General features: G+C 43.1%; 1 protein-coding gene across 1 annotated transcript in view; it reads right to left on the minus strand.

Moving 5' to 3' along the window:
* HIVEP2 (HIVEP zinc finger 2) overlaps positions 1–18,080 on the minus strand; it is a 261,592-nt gene that overhangs the window by 181,907 nt on the left and 61,605 nt on the right. The window contains exon 2 of the mRNA XM_073575665.1: positions 3,276–3,402. The gene's annotated coding sequence lies outside the window, so the exon portion shown is untranslated. The remainder of the gene's footprint in view (positions 1–3,275; positions 3,403–18,080) is intronic.

Consider the following 18,080-nt stretch of genomic DNA (forward strand, 5'->3'; position numbering starts at 1 on the left):
CCTTTATCACACAATCGCTTAATCCAGTGCCATACAAGAGAAGGGTATAGAGAAGAGGGATGAAAATCCCTGTGGTGTCACAGAGACTAGTCATATGCTAAAATCCTTATAAAGGTGCCGGATCACCATCAATGGCTTGTGGGGACCTGCAGGGGTTGCTGTCTAAAGCGGCGCTCCCGCGCCTGGCTGGGTCGCCGACTAGTCTCTGTGACACCACAGGGATTTTCATCCCTCTTCTCTATACCCTTCTCTTGTATGGCACTGGATTAAGCGATTGTGTGATAAAGGCTCCGGTGGAGCCGAAACGTTCTATATATCGCTTCCATTGCATTATTCTGTTACGCTCCCAGATTGTGTGTTAATAAAATTTAAACTATTTGGCATGATAATCCACAAGAGTGTGCGGTGAATTATATAATTACTCTATATTGGGACCACCAGGTCCATTACACCAGCACCTCGTTCATAATAAGACCGAGTGCACGCTAAACCTATTCCTATTTATCCCATATGACATTAATATGTATTATGTGACGGATAAAAAGAAATTGCTTGATTGTGCTACAGGCAATACTTACAATCTGGTAAGACTTCCAGAAATCCTATTCGACACAAAACAGGCAAAACTAAAAAGATAATCATCAAGTTTATTTATTTATTTATTTTTTTTAAAAGAAGTGTCCTTTCTCTACACAGCACATGCTGTTATATTCCTATCTCAGCTGATGACAATTCCACCTGGGAATGCTTATTGTGCTCCATATCATAACACCATTATACACGGCTCATAATGGATTCTACATTTCACAGTCTCATCACAGTAACATGACTAACAACCGATTCAACTGTAAAATTCAGCTACAAAGAAAAGCAAAAACTTTACTAGTCACCCACGAAGTATAAAAGTGTTTAGGCAGAACTACAGGACAGATGTAGCTCCCGCTACTAGAGTCTTTGATGTCATGTATCGGGGTCTGCTTACAAGAACCGATACTCCACAACTGTGACTGTCCACAGTACTGTGTGAGAACTACAAAGGTATACAGGCCATAGCCACCCTGAAATATCAGCCTCACTACGTCAGAAATCCCTACAACTTGTGCACCACCCCCTAGATGACTTAAAACCTATGCAGCTTCAAGGATTATTTACTAGAAGTCAATTCTAAGAATAGGTCTCTTCCCGGTGAAAAACAACTGTGCCTATGTGAAGCTAAAGAAAACCTGTCACTAGATCAAAAGTGAACAGTTTTTGCTGCTATTTTATTGCGCTCTCCTAAGTATTCTGGTTTTGTTTTTAAATCCGTTGTATGGTTCTAGAGCTATGGGCCTTTTTATTTAGTGCACATTTTTATGGTCTTTAAAAGGGAAAATGGCTCCCAGGATCTTCTGAGGAGGTCTCTTTAGGCTGCTCTGCATTATTATTACCCTCGCGCACTTCTTCCTTGGTAATTACCATAAAAATTAGAACAAAATTAAACAGTCCATATTTCAGGAACTGTATGGCAAATTTGGAAAAAAAACATAAAAACGCAGACTACTAAGGGGAGCAGTGGAAATAAAATAATAGCAAACACTAGCCACTTTTTAACTGGTGACAAGATCTCTTTAAAGTGAATCTGTCACCCTCCCCTGGGACGTATATGACCTATTAATATGGGCATACAGGTAATAGAAATGCTACACTAGTCCAACCTGTATGCCTCATATCTGCTGTCTTGTTGAGAAACGTATTTTATTTCTGTATGCTAATGACTTCTTTCAGGCTCGGGGGCATGCGGTGCCTCGAAGAAATCTTTGCCTCCTGTCTTCGTTATCATACTACCCCCTCCTAGCAGCTTCACAGTACCCTGTGATGCGTAACGGTGGCCCCAGAATCCCGCACCTGTGCCCTGCAATTGCGCAGTACGTATCTTGCCCTTCTATGGGCAGAATCCAGCATGTGGGGCCATAAGGTGCCTCCCCACTTCCTTCCTCCCTGAATAAATAGGAACCATACTGTTTCTGACGCCCCTGTCACCCATGTATGCATGATGGGAAGAGCACCTTAGCGTGGGGCATGCCGTAGGACACTGCAACAGAAGTAGCAGTGACTCGCCGGCGCCTGTGCATAAGAACGCTGAAGCCAATTCCCATAGAAGGGCAGAATATGTACTGTAAAGTATAATCGCGCAGGGCACAGGTGCGTGATTTCGGGGCCACCATGATGCATCACAGGGCACTGTGACGCTGAAGGCAGGGGGGTGGTATGCCAATGAAGACATGAGGCAGAGATTTCTTCCAGGCTCTGAACGCCCCGGAGCCTGTAAGAAATCATTAGCATACAGAAATAAAATATGATTTCTCAACAAGTCCGCTAATATGAGGCATACAGGTAGTGTAGCATTTCTATCACCTGTATGCCCGTATTAATAGGTCACTTTAAATTGCAGGACTTTAGTAGATACCTACAATATTGCCACTGACTGATTGGTCTGACAAAAAGGCATACTCATAATGTGCCATTGTGCCTTTAAAATCGCTTCCCGCAGCAGCCAATTTTCAGTTTATTGCTTTCTTTTTTTTCCTTCCCTTCTTCCAAGAGCCATAATGTTTTTATTTTTCCATCGACACAGCCGTATGAGGGCTTGTTTTTTTTGCAGGACAATTTGCGGTTTTGAATGACATAATTCACTTTACCGTACAATGCACTGGAAAACGGGAAATACATTTCAAGTGTGGCGAAATGGTGAAAAAAATGGCAAGTCTGCCGTTGTTTTTTAAGTTTTACTTTCAAGGTTTTCATTGAGAAGTGAAAATGACCTGGCAGCATGATTCTTCAGATCAATACAATTATGATGATACCAAGCTGATATAGTTTTAATTATAGGTACATTGTAAAGAAAATTAGATATCCATAAACAATAAAAAATTAGGGTTTGCGTCAGCATAATTTTAGATTTCTAACTTTTATTTTTTTTTTCCTTCAAAGGACCCGTATGGGGGTTTGTTTTTATGGAGCGAGAGGTAATTTATATTTTCAACATTTTGGGATATATACTTATTTCATGAAATGAGGAAGGAGTATCAACCCGAAAACAGGAGTTATCTAGACTGCTTGTGATGCTTTGTTTTACATTTTAGGTCTACTCCCGTAACTTCCAAAGTTCATAAAACAGTGAGATTCCTTGCGAGCTTAACAAGAATACTCGTTTCCTCTATTCCTCAATAATAATATCAATAAGTCCTTTCTATTTTTAAGATTGTTTAAACTTAGTTTTATTAAAATGTACTTACTGGTTTAGGTGAAATGCTCCTCAGCCTCAAGATATCCAAGTGGGTTAGAAGTCATGGAGGTCATAGCATCAACCATCTGTGAGTTCTAGGGAATCCTTCTTTATATTTCCAAGAAATGTCCAGGCAGCTGGAAAGTAAATATATACCGGTGACTGACTGAAAGCACCACGTACATTAGAGAGAAAATATGGAAGTGTCTACACAACCGTCAGGTTCAATATCTTTCTTTACTGTTCATAAATGTGCAACTTAATATTTTATGTTCCCCACCTGGGTAGCATAAAACAGCTGGCAATGAAAGAAGCATTGACCAATTCATACAGTAAATATGGAACGCTCTCTAATAGAAATTCTATGTTAAAATTAATTTAAATTTCATTCACAATGTTAAAAGTCTACTTGTAATACAGGAAAGATATACAGTGTGTCCATAAAGTCATGGTGCACTTTTGACCAGTCACTGGAAAGCAACAAAAGACGATAGAAATGTGAAATCTGCTCCAGATCAAAGAAAAACTCTCCCAGTTTCATAGCTATTCAGTGCAGTTCGATGTGGGCTCTATTTGTTGCCCTACACGCATCCAACGACATTAATCACCTAAAACAGAGAATCACAGATGTTATTCACTCTATTACACCAGACGTCCTGTCTGGCAAGATGTGTGTACGACAACAAATGGAGCCCACATCGAACTGCACTGAATAGGTATGAAACTGGGAGAGTTATATTTGGAGCAGATTTCACATTTCTATCGTCTTTTGTTGCTTTCCAGTGACTGGTCAAAAGTGCAACATGACTTTACGGACACACTGTATATCTTTGTACCGTGTTAGCCCGTAGATAGAAAAATATTTAGAATTGAGAGTCCTCAATGGTTGAACAGATGTTAACAAACTGCAAGCTTTTGAGACTACTCAGGTCTCTTCATCATTGAGTCTCGCCTGATGAAGAATGATGAAGAGACCTGAGTAGTCTTGAATGCTTGCAATGTGTTACCATCTTTTCAGTTAGCCATTAAAAGGTATCAACTACTGAGGACTCTCAATTCTAAATATTTTACTTGTAGTACATAATGCATAGTTAAACAATTTTGGGTTTGGTCTCATCTGTTGGTAAAGACACAAAATCTGTGTTTTCTTGAATGCCAATGGTAATTGGTGGAAATTTTTTTTAAAGGATATTCTATAGCTGTCCATTAAAGTGCAACGTATTAAAGTTACTTGGACACATTCGTCTATGAACTATGGTTGTTCAAATTTAGGTAATGATGATAAAGAAAATCAATGTTGGGTGGAAGAACCTGGGTGGTCAGAATAAAGGGCCTTTCTCACATAGCGAGATCTCTAGCGAGATCGCTAAAGCGTCACCGATTTTGTGACGCAACAGCGGCCTCGCCAGCGATCTCGCTTTGTGTGACACGTACCTGCGACCGGCCCCCCCGCTGGATATCGCTGATCGTGCTCGAATGGCCTGGGTCATTTTTTCGTCGTTGGCGTCCTGCTGGCCGGCATGCATCGCTGTGTTCGGCGCCGACTAGCGATGTCGTTGGCGACGCAGAACTCATGGACATAGGCTGAAGTTGTCAGAATTGCTGCAGTGTGACAGGTAACAGCGACCCCCGACGGATCGCTGTATCGCTGCTGTGTCACTGGAGACATCTGCCTGTTTGGCAGCTTACTAGCGACCATTTAGCGACGCACCAGCGATACTGACCAGGTCGTATCATTGTCAGGACCCTAAGGCTAGAGTCACACCAACGTATATTCTCTCATCTGTGAGAATCAGACTGATTATATTAATCACACTTCAGAGTGTGATCCAATTTTCTCAGACTTGGAGAAGGTGGAAAAAATTCTCCATCTTCTACATTCTTTCAGTCCGTGAAAATCGTACAGTGTCATCCGAGTGCATGTTTACTACGGACACGAACATCGGATGAAAATTGTGATTGTGGTGAGTTTCTTCATTGGACAGACTCCGTCCAAGGAAAAAATTGGACATGTGCAAGGTCCCTCAGAGTAACATAGGGACAAGTGCGATCCGTTGTTTTGTCAGATCACACTCGGACTAAAAATACAGTTGTCAGTATGGGCCCTAACATACACCAACCTCTGCTTTTAGGTGAAACAGGTTAAGAAATAGGGTAATTTTAGCCCCCTAGATCAGGAGACACTACTCTACATGGAATGTACACTTGTTTAATGCAAATAGGCAAATATGTGGAGTCAGCGGCAATGGACAGCACTAAGGTCCATTTACTATAAGGGAAAAATTAACAGTAACAATATATTGATGTACTAAACTCTAATAACTGGTAGAAATAAAACATAATAATAAAAAAGCTAACCAAAGCCTGGATTCACATATTACAAGAGCTTCTCTTTTCAATGTTGATAAATTACAGTTGTCATCAATGCAATGGTAAAATAATCATGAATTATTACCTATAAACTGTGTATGTGAATGATTTGGGAGTTAGATTTCCTAAACTAACAGAAACTTACTTTTTAATAGCACATTTTAAACAACGTTAATGTAGAAAGTATAAACAATCCAGGAAGCCCAATTTATGTGGTGGTTTCACTTTAAAGTTTAAACTTTTAAAAGTAATTAAGAAATGTCCAAAAGTCAGATCAGAAGCCAACAGAAGCGAGGGGAGTGCCCTGCCTGCTAACTTTTACCATGAGCCTTGTGTTTACTTTGGCTTATGCAATAGATTAGGGATTTTCCAGTCATTGCCCCTTGGATGAAGCAATAAAGATACTGCAGATAATTATACCATTGTTAGCAGGGAAAGCACATTCCTCAGCAATAACCGCACTCCTCTCATAAAAAGACATATTGTACTTCAGCCGAGTCAACTCTTCAATCTGTTGGTAAACCTGCTTCATGTTTCCTTTTACCTGTGGCTACAACAAGTATAGCCCTTGCCACCTATGGCATATGACAAGCCGCCGGTCTCATGTGAGCCCCTCATAACTAAGGCTGTTCCAGTTATTTTCCTTACTTATATATTCCTGTCCTCATTGGGGCTCACAATCTAGATTCCCTATCAGTATGTCTCTGGAGTGTGGGAGGAAACCTGAGGAAACCCATGCAAACAATGGGAGGAGAACATACAATCTCCTTGTAGATGTTGTCCTTGGTGGGATTAGAACCCAGGACAAAGCAACAATACTAACCACTGAGCCACCGTGCCGCCAAAAAAAACATAAAACAACATGAAACTTGGCAAAAAAGGTATATGTGGACCTTTAGGGGCATTATCCTTAAGCAATTATGGCGAAACCAGTAACTGGTACCTCTTTTAAGTGTACCATTTCTGAAATGTCACCCCATTCAAAATGTATACTTGGCAAACCACAAAGAAATTTTGAATTTACTCGAGATTCATTAAAAAAAACCCTGAAAAACTAGTAATGAACAGGTTACTTGGCAGAAATATATAAAATGATTATTGGCAAAGCAAACATGAGCTAAAAAGGAGGGAAGTGTGATCACACAGTTCAATCCCACAATGCAAACAGAGCTATCAGTTATTATATTACAAGGACAAGGCGTACAGAAAGAGTTGAGTCCAAAGGAAAAACATATACAATTCAATCATACACTAGACAACAATAGATAATGAGTCAACCATGTTAGTTAAAAAAGGTAATCAATAAGTAGCATTATACTATTAAGCTGCTGCGACCTAAACCTCCTGCTGTCAATCAAGCACAAGTACAGGCAGTCTACTAATATTTCTAAATCCGTCCACCATGCAGCCTTTTTCTAAATGAACAGCTTAAATTACAATTACCTACCTTACTAAAGCTCCCATACAAATTCAACTAATGTCAGCCGAACCAACCTATATCGACTAGTTTATCTGACAGTCTAATGCAGTGTTCCCCAACTCCAGTCCTCAAGAGCCACCAACAGGTCATGTTTTCAGGATTTCATTAGTATGGCCCAGGTGATGGAATTATTGCCTGTGCAGGTACTGCATTTATCACCTGGACCATACTAAGGAAATCCTGAAAACATGAACCGTTGGTGGCTCTTGAGGACTGGAGTTGGGGAACACCGGTCTAATGTGCATGGGAGTGTAGGCCAATTGATTGTCATGCGAGATGAAGATCGGTCTTGTTTGCCGATGGCATTTGTCATTGAGAACACAGGAGTGCTTGGCGTTCTTGTGTATGAAAGAGTCGGCCAAGATGGCTGTTGGCCGAATGAGTGTCCAAATCACAGTTCAGCTAAGTCATCTAACGTGTACCTACCACAGGGCTGTAAAGTACAATCACAGTCCAGAGATTTTCATCTACTAATAGGCAATGACCGTACATACATACTGCCAATGACAACTCCATGGAAGATCAGTGCTCGATATAGCAGATTATCTGTATAAATTGGTCCTGACAAAAGCTACAAACCTCCCAGAGTTCAAGAAGCATTCTTCCCTGCAGTGACTACTTCTTGACCATAAAGACCCCAGCTGAACCACAGCTATAAATAATCTACAGTCAAGATAGAATTTGCAGAATTTTAGCCACAACTGGTCCATAACAGCGTCTGGTTCTACAGGAAATAGCAGTTCTGATAATAAAATCAAAATATGCGAAAGCCACACTTATTCTATTGGAATCCTTATAAAATCTGTACCTCTCTAGAAACACTAGCATATTTTATGAGTACTTTACTATTACATACCCTACATTATTTGATAGACAGTAATATAGCATCTATCAAGATTAACCTCATTCCCCGTTGACATTTTGTGTTTCATTTCATCACAGCCAGCTTAAAGAAGCACTCCCATGAAGATTTTTTTTTAAATAAATCTGTATATATGTCTGTATAATGTAATGTGCATATGATAATAAACTAACGTTTTGCCGCCTTCTCAAAGATCCAGCACAATTCTGCACCTGTTCTCGGTGAGGTCACCGCTCTTCGGACTCTCTGGATCATGCTGTGCTTTGTGTCGCCCGGAAGTGGCTTTTACATTGTAAGACTATGAAAGGTCATAATACACTTAGGCCTGTTTCACACTTCCGTTTTTGACCATCAGTCAAAATCCGCCGTTTTTGCAAAAAAACGGATCCGCCATTTTTTTGGGCGGATCCATTTTTTTCCCATTGACTTGCATTACCGGCGGATCTTGATGGATGGCCATCCGTTGGATCCGTTTTTTTGCGGATCCGTCAATTTTTTTGCGTCCGCCGAGATGCCTGGACGGACCATGTAACGTTTTTTTTACTGCAGGATCCGCATTTTTATACAGCGCTTGCCCGGAGGAATGAAGTCAGGAGGAAATTTAACCCTGAAATCATTTCTGGCGGACAGAGAAAAAAAGTCTCTCTCTCTCTCCTTCCCGGGCAGCGGTTCCTTTAAAATTCTTCATTCTGCGGATCCGTCAGAAAAACGGATTCGGTGGCATCCGTTCACATCAGTTAGGAACGGATCCGCTTTCTGCCTTTTTGGCGGATTTTAACTGAAACAAAAAACTGAAGTATGAAACAGGCCTTACACTGTAAGGGTGTGCGCACACGCTGCGGATTCTGCTGCAGATCCGCAGCGGATTTGGTGTACAGTACCATAATATCCTATGGGAAATAGAAACCGCAGTGCAGACGGTGCAGATTTTTCCGCGCGGATTTGCTGCGGTTTCTAATCCGCAGAAAGAATTGACATGTCAATTCTTTCTGCGGATTCCGCTGCGGTTTACCATCTCCTCCACTGTAGAGATGATAAACCGCAGGCTAATCCGCAGATAAACCGCAGGTCTTCTGACCTGCGGATTAACCTGCGGATTTTACAAAATCTATGCGGCCAAATCCGCAGAGCAATCCGCAGCGTGTGCACGTACCCTATAGGAGAATTACGACTCACGCATAAGGCACAGAGTGAGCCGGAGAGTCTGAAGTACCGTGACATCACTGAGAACAGGAGTGGAATGGCGCTGGATACCGGAGAAGACAGTGGTAGGTGAGTATATCCGAACACGCACACTACAATACACATACACACAGGTTTATTAAAAAATTTTTTTCATGGGAGCGCTTCTTTAAAGAAACATACGTAAAAAAAATAGATACATAAAAGGTGTTGATTATAGTAACTCTGTATTTATATCTGAATTTTATATGTAAACATGGTCACTTGTAGTCACACATCCAAAGGTTTGAGGTTCCAATATACATATTAGAAAAAAAAAGTCTTCCAACACTAATTATTTCTGCGGGATTGGCCAAATCCCTCATATATATGAGACTTTTCTGACTCTGTCAACGGTTGAGGATAAGAAGCAACAGACATAATTCCCCAGTATTCCCCTCTGCAGGCTCTAGCTCTAATTTTCTGTTTTCACTGAGCAAGTGGGTGGACACTAGATCCTATGATGTTTCTTATATATAGAAGAAAAAATATAGAAGGCGGTCCTAGTTTAGATCACCCACCGGTGTAATAACAGATGTGAGTTGTTACACTCATCTGATCTGATCTGATTGTGAAAAACAGGCACAGCGCTGAAAGTCATCTGTGTGGTTTCCCCGTCGGCTTATTCCTGGGCTGGTGAGCATCTGAATTGTGAATTGACAATATGGAGCAAAAAGACGGGCCGGATATGCGCTGCCAAGGAGGTGATGATCCGAGGGAGGTAAAGTAAAAAATATATATTGAACAGAGTCGTTACATCGTCGATATATCGTTATGTCGTTTTATTGTTACAGAGTCGATCAGACTCCGTCATCAAGTATATACCTTATGAAGGAGTCTGATCAACTCCGAAGAGTGTAGCTCAATAAATATTTTATACTTTACCTCTCTTGGATCACCACCTCCTTGGCAGCGCTTATCCAGTGCGACTTTTTGCTCCATATTGTCTTATATAAAGCAGACATAGGCATGAGGGATTCCTGCTCTCCTGTCTGTATGTACCAAAAGAAGTACCAGTAGCATAGGTGGCTGTTGTGAATTCACTTTCTGGCCTACCTCTGGTTACTAGTGAAGGTAGTGGAGCTGGTTATATTGACAGAGGGGTCGCGAGTCCTCTTTCCGGGCTCCCTCTGGTGGTTACAGGAGGTAATGGAGCTGATCTAATTAACAGAGGTCTGCCACCTGATAATGAGGACGATTGGACATCTGGAGCTTCTGATTGGATTTAAGACAGCCGACTCCCTCTATCCCTGCTGGTGATTTTTTCCTGCCTCCTGAAGTCTTAGTTTCCAGCTCAGTCCCTGCATGCTCAAGCTAAGTGTTCTTTTGCTATTGTTCACATTTGATCTGGTTTTGTCTATTTCAGTTTTGTGTGGGTCAGCCAGCTCCGGCTGGGGCAGTGCTGAATTTCCATCCTTATGTTACTGCTTGTGCCAGTTTGTTTTTGTCCCTTAATAGATTGGCCTCTCTTTGCTGTGCTTTCAGAATATACCAGAGTGCTGATATAGTGGGCGAAGTCTAGTGACTTCAGTGTTTTTTCTATCAGACGTGTTGGGCATTTTTTGCAGGGTTTCTTGCGTGATTGCAGACAGAGTCTTTCCTTTCCAGTCCTGTCTAGTTAGTTTGGGCCCCATCGTTTGCTAAGCATATTTTTCTACCTGCGTTTGTGTTTTCATCTTGTCTCACCGACAATATATGTTTGGGTGCTATCTATTCCTTTGGGGTCTGCTCTGGGGCAGTTTTGATTTCCCCTTTCTTGCTTTAGGCTTATTTAGTTCTCCGGCTGTGTCGAGGCGTCTAGAATCATCGTAGGTACGCTCCACGGCTACTGCTAGTTGTGTGGAGAGGATCAGGGGTCTGCAATCCGCTTAGTTACCAACCTCTCTGGTTTTCTGTGGCTTAGCTTGGTTTTTCTTTCCTCCTCGGTGACCCAATCATAACAGGTGGCATTATACAGCATTACTGAGCAGTGTAGCTGTAAATCCAGCACTGCTGCCAGATAAAATATTTAAAGGGGTTGTCACCTTTCATAGAAGGCTAAACTCTATGTTCATTGAAAAAAAAGTACTGTACATTCACTTAATCCTTGCCATATGTATAGATCACGAGACACAAGTTTTTCATTACAACAGTGACTCATTTTCTTCTCTACTGCGATTGGGAGAAAACTGCACAGTTTTGCCACGATTTTCAAAAATAGCACCAAAAATCCGGCAGTTTAACCGTTACCAAAAACGCATTGTTGCCACAATTTCAAAATATAGCCTAACCAAAATTAAAATGGAACATAATTTCTCAACAATGCTGCCTGTGGTTTTGTGGCTATACCTTCATGCAATCACACATCAATCTATAAGATACATATTTTACATTTTTAATATACACAGAAGAACTTTATCCATTTCTTAAATTGTTCTTTTTGCGATCTTTGTTACATTTTTTTAAAGCAAGGCAACTCAATGTATCACTTTTCACCCCTTATTGATCAGTGTTTACTGCAGGCAATTTTACAAGAATTCACAGACTAGGTTTGTATAGATAGGTTTCAATCACACGTGAAGACTTTTTACAGGCAGTGTAATAGACACTAACAGGTACTGTAATAGGTGCATTCAAATAGTAAATTATACATCTCTTCTTCTGCAGTTTGTCATTGTTGAAGTCAGATACTTTTTCTTGTCACTGTTCCAAAGAAACAATATAAGATGTATCTTACTATAAAATACTATAATCAATATGAGCAGAGGGAGAAGAGGAACTGGTCTGGCACACGACCTTAAAATACAACTTTGTGTCCTTGGAAAACCACAGTGTTGTGGAAACAAGCATGGCACTAAAAAGTAAATCAGAGAGAACAGTGTAAAGATAAGTCGTAAGACTTTCGGGAAAAAAAATAATGTGACCCGGAGGGTATCTAACAGAAGAACGTTAAAAAAGGAAGCTGGTATAAGGGAAAATAAAACTATGATTGCAACTCCTATTGAAAATAAATCATTTTGCATAAGAAGATACAGAAATTGTCATTTACAAAAAAATATTTGATATTTTCCTCCATTAATGTAAAACGTGTCCTCAGGGTAGATTCACATTAATACAGTGCTCTTCACCGAGCACTACATCGGGGTTTCAATCAGAATCCCCGAAAAACTGCAGTCCAAAGGGAAACCAGACAGGGCCTGAGGTAGCCATTCATTTGAGGAAAGCAGATGGAGTCACTGTCTGACCTCAGCCATATCAGCATTCGTCTTTATGACAGGCACAAAAATGCAGTCTGCCATGGAGAGCATTGTTGTCATGATCCAGGATGGCCTTTGTCTTTGGCCCATCCTGGTCAAACAGGGGTTAATTGTTTCTGCCTCTCTCTGGCAGAGGGCGGCTATTTAATGCTCACTTGACCTAGGTCCGGTGTCTGTTATACTCCTGCCCTCGGCTGAGTTAGTTGAGCTCGTGCGTACGTGTGCCTTGTGCCTGATATCTTGCTTGCTTGTTTGGTTTTGATCCGGTTCTGTCCCTGTTACGAGTTCTGCCTGTCCCTCTTGTACTGTGCTACCTCTCTGTATATGACTCTCTGCCTGTGACTTGACTATTCTTTGCTCGTCCCTCTGGTACCACACAGCCCTCTCCGTGTACGAACCCTCGCTTGTCTGACCTGCGTTTTCCTCTCCTCTTCTACAGATTCCCTGCAGTAGGTACATTATATCATCTGCAGCAGTAGGACGCTAAGCCCCGCCCCCTGCAGTCACATGATCTAGGTCCTGGGACTCCTTACTATTTTCTGTGCCACAGGTCCTGTCTGCTTGAACCATCACTACAGTGTTGGACCCCGTGCTCTCCCATACTGTGGGTAAGTCACCCTGCTCGGCGTGGCAGTTTGCCGATGCCGACAGGGTCCTGACATTAGAGTCCTGACATTATAACTGACCGTTACCATTTTTTTTTCTCTGCTCCCTTTCTCCTGTGTGTGTGATGGATCATATGCACGCTCTTTCTGAGCAGGTAAAGCACCTGACTCAGATGTCTCAGAGACTCCTGGGGGAACAACTCGCCCTGGCTCAGTCTCAGCAGTTGATCGCTGACACTCTGCAGGGGGTTTTATCATCGGGGGGCTCGGGATGTTACATCAATTTCCCCTGAGTCTCCGGTTGAGTCACCACATACCTTTTCTGGAGATAAAAGAGAATTCAAAGTTTTCAAGGAGGGCTGTAAGCTTTTCTTTTCATTGAGACCACACTCTTCTGGGGATGAAAGTCAGAGAGTGGGGGTCATTATGTCTCTGCTAAGGGGAGCTCCCCAGGCTTGGGCTTTTTCCCTTCCGACCACTGCCCCTGAGCGTATGACTGTGGATGCATTTTTTGAGGCCCTGGGGCATATTTTGATGAGCCTGATCGGATGCGTATGACTGAGGACATGGTGATGAGTGTGTACCAGGGGAAGCACTCAGCCGAGTGGCTTTGCTCAGAGTTCAGACGCTGGGCTGCTGAGGTCTGCTGGAATGATGCCGCCCTCCGGGGTTTGTTCCATAGAGGCCTGTCTGAACGTCTGAAGGATGCCTTGGCTCTCCACCCTCTGCCTGATTCCCTGGAGGACGCTATGACACAAGCCGTCAGAATGGATCGCAGGCTACGGGCCAGGGGAGTGATGCACATTGAAACCCCATTATTTTCCCAAGGAAAGGGAGCCAACCCTACATTGGAAACCATGGAGATGGGAACCATCGACGTCAAGGAGAAAGAAAAGAGACAACGGCGCTTGGGAAAATGCTGTTTTCACTGTGGTGATTCCGGACATTGGAAAAAGGATAGTCTGTTATGAATGGGTCACCGAGGAGAAAAAGCAAAACAAGCTAAGTCACAGAAAACCAGAGAGGTTGGTAACTATGCAGATTGCAGATCCCTGATCTTACCACACAACTAGCAGTAGCCGTGGAGCGTGCCTACGATGTTCCTAGATGCCTCGTCACAGTCGGAGGACTAAATAAGCCTAACGCAAGAAAAGGGAAAACTAACTGCCCCAGAGCAGACCCCAAAGGAATAGACAGCCCCCACACATGTATTGACGGTGAAACAAGATGAAGGCACAAACACAGGCAGGAAAAAAGGCTGAGCAAATGATGGGGCCCAAACTAACTAGACAGGAAAGGAAAGACACTGTCTGCAACCTGCAAAAAACCCTACAAAAATCATGTCCAATACTTCTGATAGCAAAATTAACCCTGAAGTCACTAGACTTCTCCCACTATATTAGCACTCTGAAATATTCTGAGACAGAGCAAAAAGAGACCGAACTAGTAAGGGACAAAAAGCCAATTGGCAAAATACTGATAAATAAGAGTAGAAATTCAGCACAGCAAGGGCTGGCTGACCACACCAAAAATCTGAATAGACCAACAAAATCAAGTGTGAACATTAGCAGAAAAACTTAGCTTTAGATGACTGGAATAGAGCTGAAAACCAAGAGCTGACAAGCCAGAAGGAATCACCAGCAACTGAATAGGGCGTCGGCTGTCTTAAATCCAGTCTGAGACTCCAGAGATCCAATCGTCATCCTCATTCTCAGGTGGCAGATCTCCACCGATCAAATCAGCCTCTCTACCTCCTGTTACCACCAGAGGGAGTCTGGAAGGAGAACTCACAACTGGTGAACCCGAGAATGAACTCACAACAATAGTCCCTCCTGTCCACTGACCAGCAAGCGACTGAGCAAGGGTGATTGTCATGGAGGTCACCCAGGCTCTCAGGTACCTTTTTCTCCATTTTCTAAAACGTTGTTGCAAGTGGAACTTTGTTGTGGGAATGTTTCCACACCCACTTCTGCTTTCGTGGATTGCGGATCATCGTTGAACTTTATTGACTCTGACTTGATGTCCAGGTGTAAGTTAGGGACAGTTAGGCTGGAGACTCCTATCCACGCTGTTGCCATTGACAAAACACCAATGGCTAAGAATGACGTCATATATCTTACAGAGGAGTTTTTCGTTAAAGTGAATTCCTTGCACCAGGAACACATTTCATGCTTTGTTATGGACAACCTGCCTGCGGGACTAGTGTTGGGGTTCCCCTGGTTACAATTACATAATCCAGTGATTAATTGGGAATCTCGGGACATTGTTAAATGGGGTCCCTATTGTTCTGAAAAATGTCTTGCTACTGTGTCTGTGTCGTCCGTGGATCTGGAAGGTATTCCGGAGTGCCTAAAAGACTATATGGACGTTTTCTCAGAAAAAGAGGCTGAGGTTTTACCACCACACCGCCCATTAGATTGTGCCACTGACCTGGTTCCAGGTGCTAAATTGCCCAAGGCCCGCTTGTATAACTTTTCGGGTCCCGAACGGGCTGCTATGAAGGAGTACATTTCCGAGAGTCTCCGTAAGGGGCACATTCGTCCTTCTGTCTCTCCCGTGGCGGTGGGGATCTTTTGTGTAAAGAAAAAAGACGGTGGTTTACGCCCATGCCTTGATTTTCGAGAGTTAAATAAGATAACTGTGAGAAATACGTATCCCCTCCCACTTATTCCTGATTTGCACAACCAGTTGTCCTGAGCTAAGTGGTTTTCTAAATTAAATCTACGGGGAGGGTATAACCTTATCCGAGTCCGGGAAGGAGATGAGTGGAAAACTGCTTTTCTCACTACTGAAGGGTTGTTTGAAAATTTGGTCATGCCTTTCGGTCTGACCAATGCTCCAGCGGTCTTCCAAAATTTCATAAATCACGTGTTCTCTGATTTTATTGGACGTTTTATGGTGGTGTATTTGGATGACATACTGATCTACTCTCCTGATAAACAGGCTCACATTGGTCATATTCGAGCAGTCCTCCAAAGGCTTTGTGAGAACTGTCTCTTTGCTAAACTAGAGAAATGGTTTTTTTTTGTACAGGAACTGTCTTTTCTGGGGTTCATTGTGTCTGCTGAGGGGTATCGCATGGATCCTAATACGGTGCAGGCCATTGTCGATTGAGTCCAACCTTGTGATTTAAAAGCTCTGCAGTGTTTCCTAGGATTCGCCAATTGTTATCGCAAATTTATAAGGGGGTTCTCACAGGTGGTTAAACCCCTCACAGACATGACTCAAAAGGGGGCCGATATCAAGAATTGGTCAGCCGAAGCGATAGCGGCGTTCCAGCTTTTAAAAAAATGTTTCATGTCTGCTCCGGTTCTTATTCAACTGGACCCATCTGAACCATTTACTGTTGAGGTGGACGCCTCGGAGGTGGGGGTGGGGGCGGTATTGTCCCAGGGACCTGCCACTTTGACTAATTTGAGACCTTGCACCTTTTTCTCGAAGAAATTCTCCCCTGCGGAGAGAAACTATGATGTTGGGAATCGAGAACTTCTGGCCGTGAAGTTGGCCTTTTAAAGAATGGAGGCATTTTTTGGAGGGGGCTGTCCATCCTATAACCGTAATTACAGACCACAAGAACCTAGCTTAGATTGAGTCAGCTAAAAGGTTGACTCCTAGACAGGCTAGATAGTCACTTTCTTTTTTTTCCCCGATTCCACTTCTCTATCACTTTTTGGCCAGGATCCAAAAATGTCACAGCTGATGACTTGTCACGCAGTCTAGATCCGGTATCCCCCCGAACCTCCATCCTCCATTCTTCAGGTGGAAGGTATTTCTAATATGTTGGGACGGGAGATTCGGGAAGCCCAGTCTCTTGCACCTCCGGATAAACTTTTCGGACCAGCTCAGTTTCGTCTCAAGGTCCTCTGGGAGTTCCATGACTCAGTTCTGGGTGGACATCCAGGGATCTCGGCTACCCGGAAGGCCATTGCTAGAATATTCTGGTGGTCTTCTTTAGCCTCTGATGTTGGGGAATATGTGTCTGCGTGTGATGTTTGTGCCCATGCGAAAACCCCCATAACCGGCTGGCCGGGGAATTGGTACCACTGCCAATTCCTGAGAGACCATGGACTCATTTGTCCATGGATTTCATCACCAACCTTCCCCCCTCCAAGGGTAATACCGTCGTTTGGGTTGTGGTGGACAGGTTTAGTAAGCAGGCACATTTTGTACCTTTGGCAGCTCTACCTAATGCGAAAACGTCCAGATTGTTTGTTGAGCATGTGGTGCGGTTGCATGGGGTATCCTTGATTGTGGTGTCTGATAGAGGAGTATAATTTGTTTCCAGATTTTGGAGGGCATTTTGTAAGAGGTTGGGTATTGGTCTGTCCTTTTCATCCGCTTACCATCCAGAGACTAATGGGCAGACCGAGCGGACCAATAAGTCTCTGGAGCAAATTCTGCGTTGCTTGACCTCAGCCCGACAGGATGATTGGTGTACTGCATTACCTGTGGCCGAGTTTGCGTTTAATAACCACATTAACCAGTCTACTGGTACATCTCCCATTTTCTGCAACTATGGGTTTCATCCTCATTTCGGAGAGTTTTCCTGTTTGGACTCTGGGTGTCCTGGGGCGTATGAGACTATCCAGCGGTTTGGGGAGGTATGGCGGGAGGTCCAGAGTAACATTACAAAGGCCCAGGATAAATATACGTTTTTTGCAGACAAAAAACAGTCCACGGGGCCGGTGTTCCAGATTGGGGATAAGGTATGGTTATCTACCGAGAATATAAGGCTCAAGGTCCCCTCTGCGAAGCTTGGACCTAAGTTTATTGGTCCCTATGAAATTACCAAAGCGGTTAACCCGGTGGCTTTTCGGTTGCGTCTCCCGTCATCTCTACGGATCCCCAATGTTTTCCATAGGGCCCTTTTGAAACCTGTGAGGTCCTGTGGGGAGGGATCATTGTCTTCCCCACCAGTTTTGGTAGACGGGCAGTCTGAGTACGAGGTGGAACGAATTGTTGACTCTAGGTTGGTCCGTCGTGCCCTTCAATATCTTGTACATTGGAAAGGCTACGGTCCTGAAGACCAGTCGTGGGTTCC

Source organism: Dendrobates tinctorius, unplaced genomic scaffold (assembly GCF_039654945.1).
Source record: "Dendrobates tinctorius isolate UK_male_01 unplaced genomic scaffold, ASM3965494v1 ptg000046l, whole genome shotgun sequence".
In the NCBI taxonomy this organism is placed as follows: Eukaryota; Metazoa; Chordata; class Amphibia; order Anura; family Dendrobatidae; genus Dendrobates; species Dendrobates tinctorius.